The sequence below is a fragment of the Pleurodeles waltl genome, chromosome 4_1, assembly GCF_031143425.1.
Source record: "Pleurodeles waltl isolate 20211129_DDA chromosome 4_1, aPleWal1.hap1.20221129, whole genome shotgun sequence".
Taxonomy (NCBI): Eukaryota; Metazoa; Chordata; class Amphibia; order Caudata; family Salamandridae; genus Pleurodeles; species Pleurodeles waltl.
Window position 1 is genome coordinate 174,174,474 of NC_090442.1, and position 27,942 is coordinate 174,202,415.

Consider the following 27,942-nt stretch of genomic DNA (forward strand, 5'->3'; position numbering starts at 1 on the left):
GTTCCGTGGCAGTACATCAATGCCAGGGAAATATTATTTTCCTTTAATTTAACGCGACAACAACAACTAATGGCTAAGAAGGAGGCGACTTATGTCATGCTTAATATTGAAAAATTAGAAAGATTGCCTTTTACCGTGGCTGAGATTCCCTCAGCAGAGTGGTTGATACACGGGGTTATTAATCTGCCTATTTCTACATTACAATTCACTTTTTGTTTGAAACATGTTCCGGTAGGCAGATATGAAAAGTTAGGAGACAGTTACATCCATGAGGTGTGGGAGCTTCCCTTCTTGTACAAATGCTTCAATGGCATGAATGAGGTCTTTCTTAGCGGTAGTGAATGTGAGACTTCAGTCAGCCATTCGATGATTTGTAAGCAGCTGTCCTTGCATGGGGCATGTAATGCCTCGGTTGCAAATTTGGCTTGCTATATGAAGGGAGTTCCAGTCCCCTTGATTAAACACACGTTCCAGGTGCTTTCAAACGGCAGCTACGTCCTCCTCAATAGTGAAGACTGTTGTGGCATGCGGGCCGGAATAGTTTACGTTGTTTCGGTCACCAAGGTCGTTACTTGCTGCGGGAATGTGTTGTTTCCCCCCACTAAATTAAGGGAGGTAGCGGATATATGGCGTCACATTGCTACTTCCAAGGTGAATTTCGACAAGTTGAGTAGACTAAAGGCTTTATTGTTTCAAAAGCATGTGGCCCTTACATCTGCACGCAAGACCTACGCACTTCAGGTGGCAAGGTCATCAGCAGAAATACAGTCCCTGTTAAATACAAACTTTCCGAGCCACTTTGGTGAACTCGTGGGACGTATATTTAATGCGTCCAGCACGGCTGGATTAGCATATTTTTTCAAAGCCGTGTCCTGCCATTGATTAAGTTTGTTTGACCAATGACTTTGTGTTTCACCACTGCGCATATTAGTTGCTCAATGTTCACCAGTAGCACATTGTATGTTTTGTTCAGTTGAGCCGCCTATTGGCTTTGACATGGCATTAGCCATTACTTTCTGTATTCAGTTTAGCCGCCTATGGGCTTTGACATTGCATTAGCCATTACATTCTGTATTCTGCCTATTGGCTTTGACATGTAGTCTAGCTGCCTATTGGCTTTGACATGATATTAGACATTGCATTTTGTATCCAGCTTAGCTGCCTATTGGCTTTGACATGATATTATATATTACATTTTGTATTCAGCTCAGCTGCCTATTGGCTTTGACATGATATTATACATTGCATTTTGTATTCAGCTCAGCTGCCTATTGGCTTTGATATGACATTAGACATTGCATTTGATATTTAGGTTAGCTGCCTATTGCCTTTAACGTGGAGTTAGACATTGCAGTTGAGAATCCAAGCTGTATTTTTCCAAGCTGTGTTTTTGCACAAGATGAACCAAGCTGTTTTCTTCTCACAGTAGACTAGACCTGATAAGAGAGGGTACATTGAGTGTTTTTCCTTTCGGCTCAAGCCTGGGAAGAGGAGCAGTCTAGGAGATCTGGCCAATCTCCAAAGGCTTGCGTAGTTTTCCCGAGTCTGAGAGGAGGGGGCACACCTTTGTAACGGATGACACAGGCTTCAGAGAATTAGATTCGAATCTGCCTGACTTCGTGCTGGAACTTGGCGCCAGTTGCCAGCATCCCGTGTGGGTAGATATATCTCTTTCTCGCAGTTGACAAGGAGTCATCAACTTGCAGACCCTAGAAAGATGAAGCTGTAAATAGAGCTCAGAATGTGATTTACGAGTTACCGTTGCAGAATGAAGTAAAAAGAAAGATTTTAGAGCTTCTTACTGTTTGCACTAAGCAAGAGACACCGAGTTTCATTAGCTTGTTTGATTTTTGGAAACAGAATAGCCCTCATTTGAGTGAAATCCTAACACTTTTGTATATGGTCACTGTGAAAAATAATATGCAGCTGCGCGCTTGTGATTTGGCAAATGAAATAATGCAGACTTTAGGTTTCTGCGCAGTGCACGAGGCAAACACAGATTTACATGTAAGTCAAGAACAAGGGAAGAAAAGAGTGCCCCTAGCTAGAATCATACAATGGATCTGGTACTTGCAAGACAGGGCTAGAGTACCACAGGTAAATGAGTCACTGGTGAAATTGCGTGCACCATTTGAATTCGTGTCCACTGAAGATAAAAAGCATGTTTGTTTTACTAATGATTCATTGACTGAAATGTTATTTTATGGCACAGGAGAAGGAACAGCGTTGTACAATGTGTGTCAGATTTTAAAGCACGAGCTACGTGAGATGTGTCATTTTTACGCTGATTTTTGGTTCATTGCTAATGTTTTAGCAGTTTGTTTTTCCACATGGCTTGCACCTAACTGGTTCAATTACCTTGCAGATGTTAATGAGAAAAAATCAGAGAGAGAAGTGTACACCCAGAATTCTGCCTTAGTGGGGATGGCTAAGAAATGTGAACAGCTGGGAGAAAAAGCCACTTACAGGTGGGCAGAGATGAGAGAGATGCACATTCCCCTAGATTTGATAAAAACTGTGCAGCACGCACAAAAGCAATCTGTCATGCAAGCAGTCACAGAGCAGTTGGAGAGGAAAGTTACCAGGACAAAAATGGCAAATTGATCAGGTTTTAGGGAGAGTGATTGCTGCAAATTACCAAGGAGAAATCGAAATTATGCTGATAACCAGAAAAGAATCTGATTCATTCATACAAATTGGAGACAGAATGGCCCAACTTGTCAAAAGTGCAGTGAATGGAGGTTTGGTAAAGAATGAGTCTGCCCCAGCCCTTCTGACAGTGCAAGAAAAGGGAAGCTGTGGTGCAGCAGATAAAAACCTCAGTGTTGAGGTGTGGGTTGAAGCCCTAAGTGACCCTCCAGAATCTGCAGAAATTATAACAAAGGGCCCCAAAAACGTCCTGCTGATTATAAAACAGGGAAAGAAAGAGGAAGGGTGCAGTTTAAATGACAAATGTTATTTGCAAGAAAAGTCATACTTGTTTCTTTTGCAGATCCTACCACGTTTCGCCACTGTCCCTGAGTGTGCTGTGTGGTCCCCCTTCGGGTGTGTGCGTGTGGGGTCGGGGAAGGGACCGAACCCCCAACCTGAACCTGGCTGAGTAAAGTGCCAGCACCATGGATCCATTTTGCGCAAACTGCGCCTTCAGTTCAAGTTCAACTTGTTTGATTGCATTCTTCCACTGGAACTAAGCTGTGTTTTTTTTTCCTTCTTGTATGGAACTCTGTCTTTCACTTATCTTCCAGCATACCATTCAGGTGGACCGTGCACCTTTACATGAGTAGTACTCATGCTACATCAAATTGCCAACACTGTTGAATTAGAGACACTATAATCTCATTCAGTCTTTTCTGTGTAGACGTATCTGATGTGAAAGGTTATGAGATCAATGTGTTAATTCACTTTCATTGCTTTACAGGGATTGTTTTGATCATTCAAATCTGATTTGCTGATAATGTTTTTTTTTGTGCTGATGTTTTTTGTTTTTTGTTTTTGTTTGAAACAAGAGATATGTGAAACAAAAATTCATTGGTCAAAGGGTGGAATGTCCTGCCATTGATTAAGTTTGTTTGACCAATGACTTTGTGTTTCACCACTGCACATATTAGTTGCTCAATGTTCACCAGTAGCACATTGTATGTTTTGTTCAGTTGAGCCGCCTATTGGCTTTGACTTGGCATTAGCCATTACTTTCGGTATTCAGTTTAGCCGCCTATGGGCTTTGACATTGCATAAGCCATTACATTCTGTATTCTGCCTATTGCCTTTGACATGCAGTCTAGCTGCCTATTGGCTTTGACATGATATTAGACATTGCATTTTGTATCCAGCTTAGCTGCCTATTGGCTTTGACATGATATTATATATTACATTTTGTATTCAGCTCAGCTGCCTATTGGCTTTGACATGATATTATACATTGCATTTTGTATTCAGCTCAGCTGCCTATTGGCTTTGATATGACATTAGACATTGCATTTGATATTTAGGTTAGCTGCCTATTGCCTTTAATGTGGAGTTAGACATTGCAGTTGAGAATCCAAGCTGTATTTTTCCAAGCTGTGTTTTTGCACAAGATGAACCAAGCTGTTTTCTTCTCACAGTAGACTAGACCTGATAAGAGAGGGTACATTGAGTGTTTTTCCTTTCGGCTCAAGCCTGGGAAGAGGAGCAGTCTAGGAGATCTGGCCAATCTCCAAAGGCTTGCGTAGTTTTCCCGAGTCTGAGTGGAGGGGGCACACCTTTGTAACGGATGACACAGGCTTCAGAAAATTAGATTAGAATCTGCCTGACTTCGTGCTGGAACTTGGCGCCAGTTGCCAGCATCCCGTGTGGGTAGATATATCTCTTTCTCGCAGTTGACAAGGAGTCATCAACTTGCAGACCCATGAAAGATGAAGCTGTAAATAGTTTCTTACACGGTGAAGTATTTGTTTTGCTTTGCATTCAATATCTTATAAATATAACCTGCTGTGTATATTGCAAACTGTGCATTAACGTGTGCTTGAAATCTACTGATTCGTCATTTACGAAATAGCGGTTGGGGAAGAATTAACAACAATAAAAGTCTTCTTTGAACTCAGAAGTGCATTCCTGATATGTTATGTAAGTGCTGAAAACGAGATAAGTAGTGAAGCACTACAAGCCGTTGTTGTTGGTTTCGTTCACACCTTCTCTTCCATATTTGGTTCAATACCTTCGGCTATTCATTCGATTTTCTGAAGCATTTTTGGGGGATTTCCGATAACTTTGGCTTTATTAGCCGGCATTTTGCTGTTGCTGTTGTTTTTCCGCAATGGCTGTCCCGCCGCAACAAGGATGAATGTGGGCACTCCCATCAGCGCAGCTGTGTCATGAACGCATGATGCAGCACTTTGGAGCAACACTCCTGGAACATTTGGAGTGTAACTGGTCTCTGTCATTCAGACCGGTTTTGGATTGTGTGCAGCCCGTGTTTCGGTGCTGTTGGTGCTCTTCTGAACATTCATTCCCAGACATGCGCTCTGCGGCTGCGTTTGCTTCGTGAGGCTGATTACGAGATACCCTTCCTGGAGGAAGTTAAAGTCGTTCACGGACTCTGTACAGGATGCCGCCTTGGTTGACACTGGGGCTTTGGAACACATCTGCTCCTTGATAGTCTTTGGAGTAGATTTCCCGGTCTTGTCATCTGTCGAAGTGGAGAACTTCCTGCTTTCCATGGCTACTGCTTAGATTGGATCTGGTCTAAATTAACACTGTCACATGAATTTGGCTCTTAGCCGCATGCTTACTTCTAAATTGAATATTAATGTGCTTTAGTGTCCTTTTGACTTGTTGAAATTCTGTAGGGTTTTAATTATTATTTAGCTTAGGGCATTTTTAGCTTCGGCTTAAACCACTTTCTACCGACAAGGGGAGGGTGTAGTGTAGCCATTTTTAATGTAGCTTTCTGCGCGTTTGCTTAAAGTATTAGGCCTCTGTGCACTTTGCCCTAGATGCATTTTATTTAGCCTCGTACTGTTATTTTACAATAACCAGTTTCATGGTCTTGTTTTATTTTCTTCTATCACACTGTTTACTTCAGCACTGAAGTTCTCAAACAATACACTCTTGCTCGCTCTGTGCTTCAGTCAAGTATATAGTCTGGTACATTGCCGATAGACGTGGTAGAAGTTTAGTCTTTGGGGTTCGTAGAAAGTACACATTCTTACGTAGGGACGTTTCTTAGAACACCAGCGTGTTAGTTATAAAAACACTTCCTAGTCCTGGTACACGAAAGAGGGAGATTCCGACCAGGAACCCACGACTAGACGCTGACTGCCCTGTTGCAGATGCTGATCCCGATCACAGGCCTTTGCTAAGGTATGAGGGTTGATGTCCTCCCGGGGGAACCTGAAAGGCAGGCTTAGAGCTTAACATTCTGTGCTCAAAATAGAACTTAGAAGAGAGAACATAATCTAGTTGCACTATGATAGCGTTATTCTTATGTTTCACTCTCCTCGTTACTATTTCAATCCTACTGTGTTGTATTGTTCTGGTTATTGCGGCTCATGCCTTGTTATCTAAAATGCAGTCGTTTGATTAAACCAATCTTTAAAACTCAAACTGCCTTTGTCATTTATATATGAGACCACACTGTGTATGAGAGAACTGGTTGGGATCTGAGTGACCACGACTTCCCTGGGAAGCACTAAGATGTCATGCGCTCGGCTGCCCAATTGTCTCTTCCCTTTGGGAGAGATGAGGCACTGCTAGTTAGCCGGAGCTCAACCCGGATTTGGGGTGACAAGAGTCCTTCGCCGTGGGTTAGACTTAGTCCCACACACTGTGAACGATCTTGCCGCCCAAAAATCCAGAAGTCTCATTAGGCCTACGCGACAGGAGATTGATGGAGTTGTCTTTCTGTTCTGCAGTCAGACAATCTGCTAAAACTACTCCCTCCACTAAGGCATCTGCTTCAGTGGTGGAAAAGAGATCAGGGAGAGGGTCACTCTCTCCTTCCTGTCCCTCATCTGTTGCCATGAGCAGGGTGAGATCAGCCCTGTCATAGTAGGGTTTCAGGCGGTTGACATGAATCACCCTAAGGGGACTCCTGGCAGTGCCCAGGTCTACCAAATAGGTAACCTCACCCTTCTTCTCAACAATTAGATGGGGTCCACTCCATTTGTCTTTGAGTGCTCTTGTGGCCACAACACCCACACCTTCTGTCCTGGTTGGTACTGGATCAGAACAGCCTTCTGGTTATGCCATTGCTTTTGCAGCTCCTGGCTGGCCAGGTTTTTGCTGGCCTTTTTCATGTACTCAGCCATTCTGGATCTTAGGCCAAGTACATAATCCACTATGTCCTGTTTAGGAGCTTTTAAAGGTTGTTCCCAACCCTCCTTCACAAGAGTGAGTGGACCTCTTACAGGGTGCACAAAGAGGAGTTCAAAGGGGCTGAAGCCCACTCCTTTCTGGGGTACCTCCCTGTAAGCAAAAAGGAGGCAAGGTAACAGGACATCCCATCTCCTCCTGAGTTTTTCAGGGAGTCCCATTATCATACATTTGAGAGTTTTATTAAACCTCTCTACCAGTCCATTAGTTTGTGGATGCTAAGGGGTGGTGAACTTGTAGGTAACACCACTCTCACTCCTTCCACATTGCTTTCAAGTGTGCAGACATGAAGTTGCTACCTCTGTCTGATACAACCTCTTTAGGAAAACCCACCCTGAAAAAGATTCCCAAGAGGGCCTTTGCCTCTGCAGGGGCTGTAGTGGTCTTTAGAGGAATTGCTTCAGAATATCTTGTGGCATGGTCCACAACCACCAAGATAAACCTATTGCCAAAAGCAGTAGGAGGGTCAAGAGGGCCAACTATGTCAACCCCTACCCTTTCAAAGGGCACCCGAACCACTGGAAGTGGAATTAGAGGGGCCTTTGGAGTGCTACCAGCCTTGCCACTGGCTTGGCAGGCCACACAAGACTTGCAAAAATCTTTAGTGTCCTCTGACATCCTAGGCCAGTGAAACAAGGGGACAAGTCTTTCCCAAGTGTTTATCTAGCCCAAATGCCCAGCCAAAGGAATGTCATGTGCAAGAGTGAGAAGAAACTCTCTGTACTGCAGGGGAATGACCAATCTCCTGGCTTCTCCAGGTTTTGGGTCCCTTGCCTCTGTGTAGAAGAGGTTGTCTTCCCAGTATACTGTATGACTGTCACTGACATCCCCATTTTGCTGTTTGACAGCTTGCTGTCTGAGACCCTCTAATGTGGGACCAGTGACCACCCCCCCCCGTTGAGATTCACAACAGCCATGGGTTAGCTAAGAGTGTTGTTATGAGCGTTTGTCACTTGGTACTGCTGACCAAGTAGGTGTTGTTCAGGGTGGACCAGTTTTTCCTATCACCATAGTTACACTGGCTCCTGTGTCCCTGTAGGCCTGAACCTCAACACCATTTATTAGGGGAAGTTGCTTGTACTTATCCATATTAAGGGGACAAGCAACTAATATGGCCAAATCAATGGCACCTTCAGAGACTAAAACAGCCTGTCTCCGTAACAAGACCAACCCCAACTACATTGCCAATAGTGAGCCCAGCTACACCCTTGGATTGGCTATTTTTAAGTTTCCCACTACCACTGCTATTACTAGGGGCACAATAATTTGCAGCAGGGGTTGTGGTGGTGGGAGGTTTGATGTTTTTCTTTGGACAACTGGAATTAGTTGCCCAATGGCCTTTGACTTTACACAAATAACACCAAGGCTTTTTAGGCTAATTATTGGAAGAGGATTTGGACCCACCACCCCCACCAGAGGATTTTTGTGGGCCTGATGAAGACTCTGTATTTTTATCTTTGTCCCCACCCTTGTCAGAAGACTTACCATCCTTCTTCTTGCCATCCTTGTCACCCCCTGTATGAACTTTTCTGTTCACCCTTGTTCTGACCCACTTGTCTGCCTTCTTTCCCAATTCTTGGGGAGAGGTCAGATCCGAGTCCACTAGGTATTGGAGCAACAAGTCAGACACACAGTTATTCAGAATATGCTCTCTCAGAATAAGATTACACAGGCTTTCATAGTCAGATACCTTACTGCCATGTAACCACCCTTCCAAGGCCTTCACTGAACAGTCCACAAAATCTGTCCAGTCTTGAGAGGACTCTTTTCTGGTGTCTCTGAACTTAATCCTGTATTGTTCAGTGGTTAAGCCAAATCCATCAAAGGGTGCATCCTTCAATACAGTGTAATTGTTAGTTTCACTTTCTCTAACAGTAAGGAGCCTATCCCTACCCTTTCCAGTGAAAGATAGCCACACAATAGCAGCCCACTGCTTTTGTGTGACCAACTGTACCATACAGGCCCTCTCAAGTGCAGCAAACCACTTGTTGATGTCATCCCCCTCCTTGTAAGGGGGGACTATCTTGTGCAGATTCCTGTAATCATGCTCTCAAACAGGATTACTATCAGGAATACTGCTGTAGCCACCATGGGGTCCTATCACCAACCTCTTTCTTTCCTTGTCAATGTCTAGGGATTCCCTATCTAAGGCCAGCTGTTGCTGTTTAAGCTTCAGTCTAGTATCTTCAACCCTCAACTTTTTGAGTTCCCTTTCTAACAAGTTATCCTCAGGGTGGGTGGGTTGGGAATGCTTTGACACAGATGACAAATTGGAAACCTCAGAGGGGGATCTGTCCCTATCTGTCTGGACCCTGGTAACTTGGCCTCCAGGAATAAAGGATGCCCTACTGTGATGGGAACCTCCATTACTACCAACATCACTAAGTGTCCTGCTAGGGGGCAGACCCTGTTCAGAACCCTCCCCACCCTTCTCAGGGAACTCTCCTGAATCAAACTGGGAAGTTTGTACATGTTATAACCTCTCAATTGATGGGCCAGCTTGGGTCTCATCATCTACAATAAGCATGTTGAACAGAAACTCTTTTGTAGGGTTCTTCCCTATAACTAAACCTCTATCTAAGTAGAGACTCCTTAAGCTCTTAGAATTCAAAATGTCATAAGTAGCATTGACAGTTTTGGAAGCAGAATCTACCACAGAGATGATTACAAAAGGTTTAGAGATACTGAGAAGAGAAAAAAAGTTTCAGAACTTCTAACTTTTAGAAAACTTTTAGAATTTTAAGAAAAATTTAAAAACTTTGTAAAACGTTTTATAGACGAAAAGCAAACTTTTTTGGTTAAGTGTACATACACTGAACTGTTTGGTATATGATTATCTTATGAAAAGTACACAATGTCAAAGTGGTAAGTAGTTACAAGTACTTATCCCACCGCTGCACAACCAATGTAGGAAGCTGGTCTGTATTGTAGTGGGGACCAGAGGTACTTACACCTTGTGCCAGGTCCAGTTATCCCTTATTAGTGTAGAAGAGGTGTTTCTAGCAGCTTAGACCGATAGAAGGTACCTATGGCAAAGCAGCTTAGGCTGAACTAGGAGACATGAAAAGCTCCTAAGTTACCACTTATATCATATGCACAATATCACAAGAAAACACAATACACAGAGTTACTAAAAATAAAGGTACTTTATTTTTATGACAAAATGCCAAAAGTATCTCAGTGAGTACCCTCAGTAAGAACATAAGTACTATACACAAGTTATATGTACACAAACCAAAATTAGGTAAGTAAGAGCAAGAAAAATAATGCAAACAGTGTAGAATTACAACAGGTTGCAATATGCAAGCATAGGTATAGGGGCAACACAAACCATATACTCCAAAAGTGGAATGCGAACCACGAATGGACCCCAGACCTATGTGAGCTTGTAGAGGGTCGCTGGGACTTTAAGAAAACAGTGAGGGTTAGAAAAATACCCCACCCCAAGACCCTGAAAAGTAGGAGTAAAGTGCACCTACTCCCCCCAGAGAGCACAGAAGTCGTGAAAGGGTATTCTGCAGGAAGAACAAACACCAGCAGTGCACTGACAACGGATTTCCGGACCTGAGTACCTGTAAGACAAGGGGACCAAGTTCAATAGTCGTGGAAGAATCCAGGGGGGTCATGAGCCCAGGAAACCCCGAATGAAGGTGCAAGGAAGCTGCCTCCGGTTGGAAGAAGCTTGGAGTTCTGCAAGAAAGAAGAGGACTAGGAACTTCTCCTTCGGACAATGGATGTCCCACTTCGCGATGAAGCTTGCAGAGGTGTTCCCACGCAGAAATACCGCAAACAAGCCTTGCTAGCTGCAATGGTCACGGTAGGGGTTTTTGGGTGCTGCTGTGGCCCAGGAGGGACCAGGATGTCGCCACTTGGAGGAGGAGACAGAGGGGGCGCCCAGCAACTCAGGGAGCCCTCACAGAAGCAGGCCGCATCCTCAGAAGTACCTGAACAGGCACTTGGAAGAAGAGTGAACCAGAGTCCATGCGAAGTCACAAAAAGGAGTCCCACGACGCCAGAGGACAACTCAGAAGCTTGTGCACTGCAGGTTAGAGTGTCGGGGACCCAGGCAGGCTCGGCTGTGCATGAAGGAAATCCTGGAAGAGTGCACAGGAGCCGGAGCAGCTGCAAATCATGCGGTACCCAGCAATGCAGTCTAGCGTGGGGAGGCAAGGACTTACCTCCACCAAACTTGGACTGAAGAGTCACTGGACTGTGGGAGTCACTTGGACAGAGTTGCTGAGTTCCAGGGACCATGCTCGTCGTGCTGAGAGGGGACCCAGAGGACCAGTGCTGCAGAATTTTGGTGCCTGCGGTTGCAGGGGGAAGATTCCGTCGACCCATGGGAGATTTCTTCAGAGCTCCTGGTGCAGAGAGGAGGCAGGCTACCCCAGAGCATGCACCACCTGGAAACAGTCGAGAAAGCCGGCAGGATGAAGCGATACAAGGTTGCTAGTATTCGTCTTGCTACTTTGTTGCGGTTTTGCAGGCGTGAGCAGTCATCGGTCGATCCTTTGGCAGAAGGTGAAGAGGGAGATGTAGAGGAACTCTGATGAGCTCTTGCATTCGTTATCTGGTGAGATCCCCAAAGCAGAGATCCTAAATAGCCAGAAAAGGAGGTTTGGCTACCTAGGAAGGAGGATTGGCTACCAATAGAGGTAAGAGCCTATCAGAAGGAGCCTCTGACGTCACCTGCTGGCACTGGCCACTCAGAGCAGTCCAATGTGCCCCCAACACCTCTGTTTCCAAGATGGCAGAGGTCTGGGACACACTGGAGGAGCTCTGGGCACCTCTGCCTGGGAGGTACTGGTCAGAAGAGAGGTCACTCCCTTTTCTTTGTCCAGTTTCGCGCCAGAGCAGGGCTGGGGGATCCCTGAACCGGTGTATACTGGCTTATGCAGATATGGGCACCATCTGTGCCCATCAAAGCATTTCCAGAGGCTGGGGGAGGCTACTCCTCCCCAGCCCTTCACACCCATTTCCAAAAGGAGACGGTGTAACACCCTCTCTCAGAGGAAATCCTTTGTTCTGCCTTCCTGGGCCAGGGCTGCCTGGACCCCAGGAGGGCAGAAACCTGTCTGAGGGGTTGGCAGCAGCAGCAGCTGCAGTGGAGACCCCAGAAAGGCAGTTCGGCAGTACCTGGGTTCTGTGCTAGAGACCCGGGGGATCATGGAATTGTCCCCCCAATACCAGAATGGTATTGGGGTGACAATTCCATGATCTTAGACATGTTACATGGCCATGTTCGGAGTTACCATTGTGACGCTATACATAGGTAGTGACCTATGTATAGTGCACACGTGTAATGGTGTCCCCGCACTCACAAAGTCTGGGGAATTTGCCCTGAACGATGTGGGGGCACCTTGGCTAGTGCCAGGGTGCCCAGACACTAAGTAACTTTGCACCCAACCTTCACTAAGTGAAGGTTAGACATATAGGTGACTTATAAGTTACTTATGTGCAGTGGTAAATGGCAGTGAAATAACGTGGACGTTCTTTCACACAGGCTGCAGTGGCAGGCCTGTGTAAGAATTGTCAGAGCTCCCTATGGGTGGCAAAAGAAATGCTGTAGCCCATAGGGATCTCCTGGAACCCCAATACCCTGGGTACCTCAGTACCATATACAAGGGAATTATATGGGTGTACCAGTATGCCAATGTGAATTGGTAAATTTAGTCACTAGCCTGTTAGTGACAAATTTGGAAAGCAGAGAGAGCATAACCACTAAGGTTCTAGTTAGCAGAGCCTCAGTGACACAGTTAGGCATCACACAGGGAACACATACAGGGCACATACTTATGAGCACTGGGGCCCTGCCTGGCAGGGTCCTAGTGACACATGGACTAAAACAACATACATACAGTGAAATATGGGGGTAACATGCCAGCCAAGATGGTACTTTCCTACAATAATGGTCTGGATCGTCCCCTGCAGTAGTGCAATCTGTTCCACACCTACCAGGTGGCCCAGATAAACCGTTTTTCCCCACCCTATCTGGCACTTGAAGCCTTGATAGTGAGGCCTGCCTCTTGCAGTGCCTCCAAAACTTTCCATAGGTGGACCAGGTGATCATCCCAGGTGGAGCTAAAGACAGCTATATCATCTATATATGCTACACTAAAGGCTTCCAATCCATGCAGGACTGTATTCACCAACCTCTGAAAAGTGGCAGGTGCATTTTTCAATCCAAAGGGCATAACAGTGAACTGATAGTGCCCTCCAATGGTTGAAAATTATGTTTTAGGTTTAGCATCTTCTTGAAACTTAATCTGCCAATACCCTGCAGTTAAGTCAAAAGTGCTTAGATACTTGGCAGAAGCCAGTTTATCTATTAGCTCATCTGCCCTGGTTATAGGGTGAGCATCAGTTTTGGTTACTTGATTGAGACCTCTATAGTCAACACAAAACCTTATTTCCTTTTTACCATCTTTACTATGAAGTTCAGGAACAAGCACCACTGGGCTAGCCCATGGGCTTTCAGAAGGCTCAATCACTCCAAGATCTAACATTTTCTGTACTTCTTGTTTTATGCAGTCTCTGACATGGTCAGGCTGCCTATAAATCTTACTTTTGACAGGTAAACTGTCTTCAGTGTTGATTGTGTGCTCACACCAGGTAGTAGTACCTGGGATCAGTGAGAAGAGGTCAGAGAACTGGTCTAGGAGATTTATGAAGTTGTCCTTTTGCTCAGCAGTAAGGCAATCTGCAATCACAACTCTCTCCACTAAGCCATTAGCTTCAGTGGTGGAGAAGAGGTCAGTGAGAGGGTCACTCTCTCCTTCCTGCTCTCATCAGTTGCCATGATCAGGGTTAAGTCAGCCCTGTCATAATAAGGTTTTAGGCAATTGACATGGAGCACCCTAAGGGGACTCCTGGCAGTGCCTAGGTCTACCAAATAGGTGACCTCACCTTTCTTTTCTACTATGAGATGGGGTGCACTCCTTTTGTCCTGGAGTGCTCTTGGGGCCACAGGCTCCAATACCCACACCTTCTGTCCTGGGCGGTACTGGGCCAGGACAGCCTTCTGGTCATGGCATTGCTTTTGGAGCTCTTGGCTGGCCTGAAGGTTTTCACTGGCCTTTTTCATGTACTCAGCCATTCTGGATTTTAGGCCAAGTACATAGTCCACAATGTCTTGCTTGGGAGCTTTTAAAGGTTGTTCCCAACCCTCCTTCACAAGAGCAAGGGGACCTCTTAGAGGGTGACCAAAGAGGACTTAAAAGGGGCTAAAGCCCACTCCTTTTTGGGGTACCTCCCTATAAGCAAAAAGGAGTCATGGCAACACAACATCCAATCGCCTCCTGAGTTTTTCAGGGAGTCCCATGAGCCTTTGAGAGTTTTATTAAACCTCTCAACCAGGCCATTTGTCTGTGGATGATAAGGAGTAGTGAAATGGTAAGTTACACCCCACTCCTTCCACATAGCTTTGAGGTATGCAGACATGAAGTTACTACCTCTGTCTGACACCACTTCCTTAGGGAAACCCACTCTGGGAAAGTTTCCCAGGAGGGCTTTTGCCACTGCAGGAGCTGTAGTGGTCCTTAAGGGGAGAGCTTCAGGATACCTAGTGGCATGGTCCACTACCACCAGTATAAACCTATTGCCTGAAGCTGTTGGTGGGTCAAGGGGGTCAACTATGTCAACCCCTACCCTTTCAAATGGCATTCCAACCACAGGGAGTGGAATTAAGGGGGCCTTGGGTGTACCAACAGTCTTGCCACTGGCTTAGGAGGTCACACAAGAGCGACAAAACTCCTTAGTGTCCTCTGACATGTGAGGCCAGTGAAACAATGGAACAAGTCTGTCCCAAGTTTTACTCAGGCCCAAATGCCCAGCCAAAGGAATATCATGAGCCAAAGTCAGAAGAAACTCCCTATACTGCTAAGTGTGAGAAAGTAGCCTCTTTCTAGCCTTGTTTCCACCACGTTTGGCCTGTTTTCAGTATGTTTGTTATGTGTCACTGGGAACCTGCTAGCCATGACCCCAGTGCTCATAAGTTTGTGGCCTATATGTATGTGTTCCCTGTGTGATGCCTAACTGTCTCACTGAGGCTCTGCTAACCAGAACCTCAGTGGTTATGCTCTCTGCTTTACAAATTGTCACTAACAGGCTAGTGACCAATTTCACCAATTCACATTGGCATACTGGAACACCCTTATAATTCCCTAGTATATGATACTCAGGTACCCAGGGTATTGGGGTTCCAGGAGATCCTTATGGGCTGCAACATTTCTTTTGCAACCCATAGGGAGATCTGACTATTCTTACACAGGCCTGCCAATGCAGCCTGAGTGAAATAACATCCACGTTATTTCACAACCATTTACCACTGCACATAAGTAACTTATAAGTCACCTATATGTCTAACTGTCACCTGGTGAAGGTTGGGTGCAAAGTTCCTTAGTGTGTGGGCACCCTGGCACTAGCCAAGGTGCCCCCACATCATTCAGGGCAAATTCCTCAGACTTTGTGAGTTCGGGGACACCATTTCACGTGTGCACTATATATAGGTCACTACCTATGTATAGCGTCACAATGGTAACTCCGAACATGGCCATGTGACATGTCTAAGATCATGGAGTTGTTCCATGATCCCCGAGTCTCTAGCACAGAGCCGGGTACTGCCAAACTGCCTTTCCCGGGGTTTCACAGCAGCTGCTGCTACTGCCAACCCCTCTGACAGGTTTCTGCCCTCCTGGGGTCCAGCCAGGCCTGGCCCAGGTAGGCAGAACAAAGGACTTCCTCAGAGAGAGGGTGTTACACCCTCTCCCTTTGGAAAAAGGTGTCTTGGCTGGAGAGGAGCAGCCCCCTCAAGCCTCTGGAAATGCTTTGATGGGCACATATGGTGCCCATCTCAGCATAAGCCAGTCTACACCGGTTCAGGGATCCCCCAGCCCTGCTCTGGTGCAAAACTGGACAAAGGAAAGGGGAGTGACCACTCCCCTGACCTGCCCAGAGCTCCTCCAGCATGCCCCAGACCTCTGCCATCTTGAATTCAGAGGTGTGCTGGCACACTAGACTGCTCTGAGTGGCCAGGGCCAGCAGGTGACGTCAGAGATTCCTTCTGATAGGCTCTTACCTGTGTTACTAGCCTATCTTCCTTCCTAGGTAGCCAAACCTCCTTTTCTGGCTATTTAGGGTCTCTGCTTTGGGGAATTCTTCAGGTACCGAATGCAAGAGCTCACCAGAGTTCCTTTGCATCTCTCGCTTCACCTTCTGCCAAAGGATCGACTGCTGACTGCTCAGGACACCTGCAAAACCGCAACAAAGTAGCAAAGACGACGACTGCAACCTTGTATCGCTTCTCCTGCTGCCTTCTCGACTGTTTCCTGGTGGTGCATGCTCTGGGGGTGTAGGAGGCTGGACTGGCTTGTAGTGAGTACCAAGGGGTACTTGCACCTTGCACCAGGCCCAGTTATCCCTTATTAGTGTATAGGGTGTCTAGCAGCTTAGGCTGATAGATAATGGTAGCTTAGCAGAGCAGCTTAGGCTGAACTAGGAGACGTGTGAAGCTACTACAGTACCACTTAGTGTCATATGCACAATATCATAAGAAAACACAATACACAGTTATACTAAAAATAAAGGTACTTTATTTTTTATGACAATATGCCAAAGTATCTTAGAGTGTACCCTCAGTGAGAGGATAGGAAATATACACAAGATATATGTACACAATACCAAAAATATGCAGTATAGTCTTAGAAAACAGTGCAAGCAATGTATATTTACAATAGGATGCAATGGGGACACATAGGGATAGGGGCAACACAAACCATATACTCCAAAAGTGGAATGCGAACCACGAATGGACCCCAAACCTATGTGACCTTGTAGAGGGTCGCTGGGACTATTAGAAAATAGTGAGGGTTAGAAAAATAGCCCACCCCAAGACCCTGAAAAGTGAGTGCAAAGTGCACTAAAGTTCCCCCAAGGACAAAGAAGTCGTGATAGAGGAATAATGCAGGAAAGACACAAACCAACAATGCAACAACGATGGATTTCCAATCTAGGGTACCTGTGGAACAAGGGGACCAAGTCCAAAAGTCACAAGCAAGTCGGAGACGGGCAGATGCCCAGGAAATGCCAGCTGTGGGTGCAAAGAAGCTTCTACTTGACTGAAGAAGCTGAGGTTTCTGCAGGAACAAAAAGTGCTAGAGACTTCCCCTTTGGTGGACGGATCCCTCTTGCCGTGGAGAGTCGTGCAGAAGTGTTTTCCCGCCGAAAGAACGCCAACAAGCTTTGCTAGCTGCAAATCGTGTGGTTAGCATTTTTGGATGCTGCTGTGGCCCAGGAGGGACCAGGAGGTCGCAAATAGGACCAGGAGGTAGAGGGGACGTCGAGCAAGACAAGGAGCCCTCTTAGCAGCAGGTAGCACCCAGAGAAGTGCCAGAAACAGGCACTACAAGGATGTGTGAAATGGTGCTCACCCGAAGTCGCACAAAGAAGTCCCACGTCGCCGGAGAACAACTTAGGAGGTCGTGCAATGCAGGTTAGAGTGCCGTGGACCCAGGCTGGACTGTGCACAAAGGATTTCGGCCGGAAGTGCACAGAGGCCGGAGTAGCTGCAAAAGTCACGGTTCCCATCAATGCAGTCTGGCGTGGGGAGGCAAGGACTTACCTCCACCAAACTTGGACTGAAGAGTCACTGGACTGTGGGAGTCACTTGGACAGAGTTGCTGGATTCGAGGGACCTCGCTCGTCGTGCTGAGAGGAGACCCAAGGGACCGGTAATGCAGCTTTTTGGTGCCTGCGGTTGCAGGGGGAAGATTCCGTCGACCCACGGGAGATTTCTTCGGAGCTTCTAGTGCAGAGAGGAGGCAGACTACCCCCACAGCATGCACCACCAGGAAAACAGTCGAGAAGGCGGCAGGATCAGCGTTACAGAGTTGCAGTAGTCGTCTTTGCTACTATGTTGCAGTTTTGCAGGCTTCCAGCGCGGTCAGCAGTCGATTCCATGGCAGAAGGTGAAGAGAGGGATGCAGAGGAACTCGGATGAGCTCTTGCACTCGTTATCTAAAGTTTTCCCCAGAGACAGAGATCCTAAATAGCCAGAAAAGAGGGTTTGGCTACCTAGGAGAGAGGATAGGCTAGCAACACCTGAAGGAGCCTATCAGAAGGAGTCTCTGACGTCACCTGGTGGCACTGGCCACTCAGAGCAGTCCAGTGTGCCAGCAGCACCTCTGTTTCCAAGATGGCAGAGGTCTGGAGCACACTGGAGGAGCTCTGGACACCTCCCAGGGGAGGTGCAGGTCAGGGGAGTGGTCACTCCCCTTTCCTTTGTCCAGTTTCGCGCCAGAGCAGGGCTAAGGGGTCCCTGAACCGGTGTAGACTGGCTTATGCAGAAATGGGCACCAAAAGTGCCCATGAAAGCATTTCCAGAGGCTGGGGGAGGCTACTCCTCCCCTGCCTTCACACCATTTTCCAAAGGGAGAGGGTGTAACACCCTCTCTCAGAGGAAGTTCTTTGTTCTGCCATCCTGGGACAAGCCTGGCTTGACCCCAGGAGGGCAGAACCCTGTCTGGGGGGTTGGCAGCAGCAGCAGCTGCAGTGAAACCCCAGGAAAGGCAGTTTGGCAGTACCAGGGTCTGTGCTACAGACCACTGGGATCATGGGATTGTGCCAACTATGCCAGGATGGCATAGAGGGGGCAATTCCATGATCATAGACATGTTACATGGCCATATTCGGAGTTACCATTGTGAAGCCACATATAGGTAGTGACCTATATGTAGTGCACGCGTGTAATGGTGTCCCCGCACTCACAAAGTCCGGGGAATTGGCCCTGAACAATGTGGGGGCACCTTGGCTAGTGCCAGGGTGCCCTCACACTAAGTAACTTTGCACCTAACCTTTACCAGGTAAAGGTTAGAAATATAGGTGACTTATAAGTTACTTAAGTGCAGTGTAAAATGGCTGTGAAATAACGTGGACGTTATTTCACTCAGGCTGCAGTGGCAGGCCTGTGTAAGAATTGTCAGAGCTCCCTATGGGTGGCAAAAGAAATGCTGCAGCCCCTAGGGATCTCCTGGAACCCCAATACCCTGGGTACATCAGTACCATATACTAGGGAATTATAAGGGTGTTCCAGTAAGCCAATGTAAATTGGTAAAATTGGTCACTAGACTGTTAGTGACAATTTGAAAGAAATGAGAGAGCATTACCACTGAGGTTCTGGTTAGCAGAGCCTCAGTGAGACAGTTAGGCACCACACAGGGAACACATACATTTAGGCCACAAACTTATGAGCACGGGGTCCTGACTAGCAGGGTCCCAGTGACACATAACAAACATACTGAAAACATAGGGTTTTCACTATGAGCACTGGGCCCTGGCTAGCAGGATCCCAGTGAGACAGTGAAAACACCCTGACATACACTCACAAACAGGCCAGGAGTGGCGGTAACAAGGCTAGAAAGAGGCTACTTTCTCACACAACCCCCCCCCAAACGAAGGACAATAAGGCTAACCTTGGCCAGTTGAGACTTTATTGTCTAAGTGATGATAAGTAGAGAGTAGCTCTGCAATAGACTGGTTACTCCCTTTATCATCCACTATATGGTTACTTCCCTTTGGGGATGTAAACCACCCTGTTTGAAGTTTTTTAGCTAAGCAACAATGTGAAGATGTATTTTCAGAGTTTCTATCAGTAAGTTTTAGTTTAGAGCAGTGGGAATTGTCCACTGAACCTGTTTGTAATGATGGAAATGCCAGACAGGGATGCTGTCTCAATAAAGCCATAGCTGGGCAAAAACTTTGTCCACATGGCTGGAAGAGAGAACAGGGATGCTGTTTCTCTTGAGTTGGAGCAGGGCAGGGATGCTGTCCTATGAGCTCCACACTAGGGCAGGGATGCTGTCCTAAGTGTTGTGAGGCAGTGCAGGTTTTCAGCACTAAAGTTTCTCTGGGAGGGTTGGAGGGATGCTCCATGTTAACTAAAATGGTGCTCTTTTTGTCACCAATTTTAGTTATCCCACAGAGAGGTACTTCTACCTCAGGGAGTCCAGCTTTGCCAGCTGATGATTCCCTTGGAACAGGTGCCACCCCAGGAGAGGTTTCTCCCACCACAGGAATGGTATCCTGAATGGTAGGGTGGTTAGGGGATACTGTGATACCCTTTTTACCTGTTGATGGAGAGGGATCCTGAGTTTTCAGGCCTTCTCTCCTTTGCTTTTTCATTTCAGTAGAAATGAGAGGGAACAATTCCTCTGGGATGCCCAGCATGGCTGCATGGGCATAAAACTCTACATCAGCCCAACCTGAGGCCTCTAGGTCATTACCTAAGAGACAGTCTACAGGTAAGCTAGGTGATACCACCACCTGCTTAGGGCCAGTAACTCCACCCCAACTAAACTGAATTATAGCTAAGGGAAGAAACTTAGTGGAGTTATGGACATCAATAATCTTATACTGTTGTCCAATGATGTGTTGATCAGGGTGCACTAGGTTTTCAGTCACTAAAGTGATACTGGCACCTGTGTCCCTGTAGGCCAAGGCCTCAACACCATTTATTGAAACTGTCTGCCTGTACTTATCCATTGTAAGGGGACGAGCAGCCAGTGTGGCAAGGCCAATGCCACTAGGTGTGACAGAAACTGTCTTGGGACTGACTACCCCAGTTTCTACTATGGACCCATAAGTGAACCCAACTACACCCTTAACTTGACTGTTGCCAGCAGTCCCACCACTAGTACCACTACTGCTAGGGGCACTAGAGCTTGATGTATTAATGGTGGTAGGCTCAGGGGGTTTACCTGGACAGGACTTATCCCCTGGCCTATGGCCTCTGTTTTTACACACAAAGCACCAAGGCTTTTTAAAATGTGTAGGTTGAGAAGAAGAGGAAGAATTTGTTTTATCTCCACCCCCTGAAGAGTGTTTAAGATTTGAAGTGGGATCTTTGGTTTTACCCTCATCCCCATGCTTATCTTGAGATTTTTCACCATCTTTCTTCTTGTTGTTCTCTTTGTCACCCCCTGTATGAACTTTTCTGTTCACCCTTGTTCTGACCCATTTGTCTGCCTTCTTTCCCAATTCTTGGGGAGAGGTCACATCTGAGTCCACTAAGTACTGGTGCAACAAATCAGACACACAATTATTAAGAATATGCTCTCTCAGGATCAAGTTATACAGGCTGTCATAATCAGTAACTTTACTGCCATGTAACCACCCCTCCAAGGCCTTCACTGAATGGTCAATGAAATCAACCCAGTCTTGTGAAGACTCCTTTTTGGTCTCTCTGAACTTTATCCTGTATTGTTCAGTGGTTAAGCCATAACCATCCAGGGGTGCATTCTTAAGAACTTTGTAATCATTAGCTTCATTTTCTTTCACAGTAAGGAGCCTATCCCTACCTTTTCCACTAAATGATAGCCATAGGATAGCAGCCCACTGCCTTTGAGGGACATCCTGTACAACACAGGCCCTCTCAAGTGCAGCAAACCACTTGTTAATGTCATCCCCCTCCTTATAAGGGGGAACTATCTTGTGCAGATTCCTGGAATCATGCTCTTTTGCAGGATGACTATGGGGAATACTGCTGCTGCCACCATGGGTTTCTAAACCCAGTTTCTGTCTCTCCTTCTCTACTTTTAAAGTCTGTCTATCCAAATCCAGCTGTTGCTTCTTGAGCTTCAGTCTGGTTTGTTCCACTCTCAATCTATTGAGCTCCCTTTCTAACAATCTGTCATCAGGGTGGGTGGGAGGGACATGTCTTGAAACAGAAGTATGATGAGAATGGACAGAAGGAGACCTGTCCCTTACAGAGGGCACCCTAACAGCTTGGCTAACAGAAACATAATTTCTACTGTGATGAGAATGAATGCTCTTGCTATGATGTGAGACAACACTATCTGTATGGTGTGACTCAACATCAGTACCAACTATGCTAGACTGTCTAGTAATGGGCAGGCTTGGAAGTTTCTTTCCTGAATCTTTTCCTGGGGGAGTCCCTGGATCAGATTGGGAACCATTAGCTACTTTTTCAAAAGATGGGGCACTTTTAGCCTTATCTTGTTCTCTAAGCATGTTAAGTAACAATTCCAAGGAAGGATTCTTCCCTACACTCAAACCTCTTTCTACACAGAGACTCCTTGCTCCTTTCCAGCTAAGGTGGTCAGATACAAGTTTGGACAGATCAACATGTTGGCCTGTGCCAGACATTTTTAGAAAGAGTTAAAGTGATAGAAAAAGGATAAAAAGTTTGTCAGAGCTTTTTAGAAAGACAGAGAAAAAAACTTTTTAAACTTTTAAGAACTTTTTAGAAAGTTTAGAAGTACTTTTCAGCACTTTAGAAAAGAGTGAAAAGAGGAAATGCAAACCTTTTTAGCTATGTGTACACACACTGAACTTGTTTTGTATATTTTTCTCTTATGAAAAGTACAATGACAAGAGTGGTAAGTAGTCTCAAAGCACTTATCCTGTCGCTGCTTCCAATGTAGTAGGCTGGACTGGCTTGTAGTGAGCACCAAGGGGTACTTGCACCTTGCACCAGGCCCAGTTATCCCTTATTAGTGTATAGGGTGTCTATCAGCTTAGGCTGATAGATAATGGTAGCTTAGCAGAGCAGCTTAGGCTGAACTAGGAGACGTGTGAAGCTACTACAGTACCACTTAGTGTCATATGCACAATATCATAAGAAAACACAATACACAGTTATACTAAAAATAAAGGTACTTTATTTTTTATGACAATATGCCAAAGTATCTTAGAGTGTACCCTCAGTGAGAGGATAGGAAATATACACAAGATATATGTACACAATACCAAAAATATGCAGTATAGTCTTGGAAAACAGTGCAAACAATGTACAGTTACAATAGGATGCAATGGGGACACATAGGGATAGGGGCAACACAAACCATATACTCCAAAAGTGGAATGCGAACCACGAATGGACCCCAAACCTATGTGACCTTGTAGAGGGTCGCTGGGACTATTAGAAAATAGTGAGGGTTAGAAAAATAGCCCACCCCAAGACCCTGAAATGTGAGTGCAAAGTGCACTAAAGTTCCTGCAAGGACAAAGAAGTCGTGATAGAGGAATAATGCAGGATAGACACAAACCAACAATGCAACAACGATGGATTTCCAATCTAGGGTACCTGTGGAACAAGGGGACCAAGTCCAAAAGTCACAAGCAAGTCGGAGACGGGCAGATGCCCAGGAAATGCCAGCTGTGGGTGCAAAGAAGCTTCTACTGGACAGAAGAAGCTGAGGTTTCTGCAGGAACAAAAAGGGCTAAAGACTTCCCCTTTGGTGGACGGATTCCTCTTGCCGTGGAGAGTCGACGTGCAGAAGTGTTTTCCCGCCGAAAGAACGCCAACAAGCCTTGCTAGCTGCAAATCATGCGGTTAGCGTTTTTGGATGCTGCTGTGGCCCAGAAGGGACCAGGAGGTCACAAATTGGACCAGGAGGTAGAGGGGACGTCGAGCAAGACAAGGAGCCCTCTTAGCAGCAGGTAGCACCCGGAGAAGTGCCAGAAACAGGCACTATGAGGATGCGTGAAACGGTGCTCACCCGAAGTCGCACAAAGAAGTCCCACGTCGCCGGAGAACAACTTAGGAGGTCGTGCAATGCAGGTTAGAGTGCCGTGGACCCAGGCTGGACTGTGCACAAAGGATTTCCACCGGAAGTGCACGGAGGCCGGAGTAGCTGCAAAAGTCGCAGTTCCCAGCAATGCAGTCTGGCGTGGGGAGGCAAGGACTTACCTCCACCAAACTTGGACTGAAGAGTCACTGGACTGTGGGAGTCACTTGGACAGAGTTGCTGGATTCGAGGGACCTCGCTCGTCGTGCTGAGAGGAGACCCAAGGGACCGGTAATGCAGCTTTTTGGTGCCTGCGGTTGCAGGGGGAAGATTCCCTCGACCCACGGGAGATTTCTTCGGAGCTTCTAGTGCAGAGAGGAGGCAGACTACCCCCACAGCATGCACCACCAGGAAAACAGTCGAGAAGGTGGCAGGATCAGCGTTACAGAGTTGCAGTAGTCGTCTTTGCTACTATGTTGCAGTTTTGCAGGCTTCCAGCGCGGTCAGCAGTCGATTCCTTGGCAGAAGGTGAAGAGAGAGATGCAGAGGAACTCGGATGAGCTCTTGCACTCGTTATCTAAAGTTTCCCCAGAGACAGAGACCCTAAATAGCCAGAAAAAAGGGTTTGGCTACCTAGGAGAGAGGATAGGCTAGCAACACCTGAAGGAGCCTATCAGAAGGAGTCTCTGACGTCACCTGGTGGCACTGGCCACTCAGAGCAGTCCAGTGTGCCAGCAGCACCTCTGTTTTCAAGATGGCAGAGGTCTAGAGCACACTGGAGGAGCTCTGGACACCTCCCAGGGGAGGTGCAGGTCAGGGGAGTGGTCACTCCCCTTTCCTTTGTCCAGTTTCGCGCCAGAGCAGGGCTAAGGGGTCCCTGAACCGGTGTAGACTGGCTTATGCAGAAATGGGCACCAAAAGTGCCCATGAAAGCATTTCCAGAGGCTGGGGGAGGCTACTCCTCCCCTGCCTTCACACCATTTTCCAAAGGGAGAGGGTGTAACACCCTCTCTCAGAGGAAGTCCTTTGTTCTGCCATCCTGGGACAAGCCTGGCTTGACCCCAGGAGGGCAGAACCCTGTCTGAGGGGTTGGCAGCAGCTGCAGTGAAACCCCAGGAAAGGCAGTTAGGCAGTACCAGGGTCTGTGCTACAGACCACTGGGATCATGGGATTGTGCCAACTATGCCAGGATGGCATAGAGGGGGCAATTCCATGATCATAGACATGTTACATGGCCATATTCGGAGTTACCATTGTGAAGCCACATATAGGTAGTGACCCATATGTAGTGCACGCATGTAATGGTGTCCCCGCACTCACAAAGTCCGGGGAATTGGCCCTGAACAATGTGGGGGCACCTTGGCTAGTGCCAGGGTGCCCTCACACTAAGTAACTTTGCACCTAACCTTTACCAGGTAAAGGTTAGACATATAGGTGACTTATAAGTTACTTAAGTGCAGTGTAAAATGGCTGTGAAATAACGTGGACGTTATTTCACTCAGGCTGCAGTGGCAGGCCTGTGTAAGAATTGTCAGAGCTCCCTATGGGTGGCAAAAGAAATGCTGCAGCCCATAGGGATCTCCTGGAACCCCAATACCCTGGGTACCTCAGTACCATATACTAGGGAATTATAGGGGTGTTCCAGTAAGTCAATGTAAATTGGTAAAATTGGTCACTAGCCTGTTAGTGACAATTTGAAAGAAATGAGAGAGCATAACCACTGAGGTTCTGGTTAGCAGAGCCTCAGTGAGACAGTTAGGCACCACACAGGGAACACATACATATAGGCCACAAACTTATGAGCACTGTGGTCCTGACTAGCAGGGTCCCAGTGACACATAACAAACATACTGAAAACATAGGGTTTTCACTATGAGCACTGGGCCCTGGCTAGCAGGATCCCAGTGAGACAGTGAAAACACCCTGACATACACTCACAAACAGGCCAAGAGTGGGGGTAACAAGGCTAGAAAGAGGCTACTTTCTCACAGGGGGTAGCCTGCCTCCTCTCTGCACCAGGAGCTCTGAAGAAATCTCCAGTGGGTCGACGGAATCGTCCCCCTGCAACCGCAGGCAACAAAAGACTGCATCACTGGTCCTCTGGGTCCCCTCTCAGCACGACGAGCTTGGTCCCTGGAACTCAGCAACTCTGTCCAAGTGACTCCCACAGTCCAGTGACTGTTCAGTCCAGGTTTGGTGGAGGTAAGTCCTTGCCTCCCCACGCTAGACTGCATTGCTGGGTACCGCATGATTTGCAGCTGCTCCGGCTCCTGTGCACTCTTCCAGGATTTCCTTTGTGCACAGCCAAGCCTGGGTCCCCCACACTCTAACCTGCAGTGCACAACCTTCTGAGTTGTCCTCCGGCGTCGTGGGACTCCCTTTTGTTTCTTCGGGTGGACTCTGGGTCACTCCTCTTCCAAGTGCCTGTTCTGGTACTTCTGCGGGTGCTGCCTGCTTCTGTGAGGGTTCCCTGACTGGCTGGGTGCCCCCTCTGTCTCCTCATCCAAGTGGCGACATCCTGGTCCCTCCTGGGCTACAGCAGCATCCAAAAACCCTAACCTCGACCCTTGCAGCTAGCAAGGCTTGTTTGCGGTCTTTCTGCGTGGGAACACCTCTGCAAGCTTCTTCTGGACGTGCGACATCCATCCTCCAAAGGGGAAGTTTCTAGCCCTCTTCGTTCTTGCAGAATCCACAGCTTCTACCATCCAGTGGCAGCTTCCTTGCACCCTCAGGTGGCATTTCCTGGGCATCTGCTCACTCTCGACATTGTTGCGACTCTTGGACTTGGTCTCCTTGTTCCAAAGGTACTCAGGTCCGGAAGTCCACTGTTGTTGCTTTGCTGGTGTTGGTCTTCCTTGCAGAAACCCCCTATAACGACTTCTGTGCTCTCTGGGGGTTATAGGTGCACTTTACACCTACTTTTCAGGGTCTTGGGGTGGGCTATTTTGCTAACCTTCACTGTTTTCTTACAGTCCCAGCGACCCTCTACAAGCTCACATAGGTTTGGGGTCCATTTGTGGTTCGCATTCCACTTTTGGAGTATATGGTTTGTGTTGCCCCTATACCTACGTGCTCCTATTGCAATCTACTGTAACTTTACATTGCTTGCATTACTTCCTTTTGCTATTACTGCATATTTTTGGTATTGTGTACATATATCTTGTGTATATTTGGCATCCTCATACTGAGAGTACTCACTGAGATATTTTTGGCATATTGTCATAAAAATAAAGTACCTTTATTTTTAGTATATCTGTGTATTGTGTTTTCTTATGATATTGTGCATATGACACCAGTGGTATAGTAGGAGCTTTGCATGTCTCCTAGTTCAGCCTAAGCTGCTCTGCCATAGCTACCTTCTATCAGCCTAAGCTGCTAGAAACACCTCTTCTACACTAATAAGGGATAACTGGACCTGGTACAAAGTGTAAGTACCCCTTGGTACCCACTACAAGCCAGGCCAGCCTCCTACATTGGTTGTGCAGCGGTGGGATAAGTACTTGCAACTACTTACCACTTTGTCATTGTGTACTTTTCATAAGAGAATAATGTACAAAACAAGTTCAGTGTATGTACACCTAACCAAAAAGTTTTGCTTTTCTTCTCTTACACTATCTGCTAAGTGCTGAAAAGTACTCCTAAACTTTCAAAAAGTTTCAAAAAGTTGAAAAAGTTTTTTTCTTGTTCTTTAAAAAGTCCTGAAACTTTTTCTATTCCTTTATCTGTCTCTTAACCTTTTTCTATCATGTCTGCTGTAGGAACCCCTCTTAACTTGGTCAGTACAACTTATGACCACCTTAACTTTAAGAGCATAAGGAGTCTCTGCATTGATAGAGGTTTAGTGGTAGGTAAGAACCCTTCTAGAGAGTTACTGTCTAATATGCTTATTGAGAATGATAAGGCCAAGGGTGGCACCTTATCTGAAATGTTTATAATTAGCTCACACTCTGACTCAGGGGAGCCCCTTGAGAGAGTGTTACAGGGTTCCCTTCTTAATCTGCCCCTTAGCAGACCACCTAGCAATGCTGGTAGTAATAGTAGCTCCCATCATAATAGGGATGTTTTTGTTCCTGGAGGCCAGGTTGTTAGGGTGCCAACTGTTAGGGACAGGTCTCCCTCTGCTCGTTCAAACCTTTCTTCTGTGTCAAAACATTCCCAACCCACCCACCCTGATGACAAGATGTTAGAAAGGGAACTCAATAAGTTGAGAGTGGAAGAGACCTGGCTGAAGCTTAAACAGCAACAGCTGACTCTAGACAGGGAATCCCTAGACTTAGAATAAGAGAGACAGAGGTTGGGGTTTGGACCCCATGGTGGCAGCAGCAGTATTCCTGATAGCAATCCTGTGAAAGAGCATGATTCTAGGAATCTGCACAAGATAGTTCCCCCTTACAAGGAGGGGGGTGACATTAACAAGTGGTTTGCTGCGCTTTGAAAGGGCCTGTATGGTACAGGGGGTCCCCAAAGGCAGTGGGCTGCTATCCTATGGCTATCTTTCAGTGGACAGGGTAGGGATAGGCTGCTTACTGAGAAGGAAAGTGATGCCAATAATTTTACAGTTTTGAAG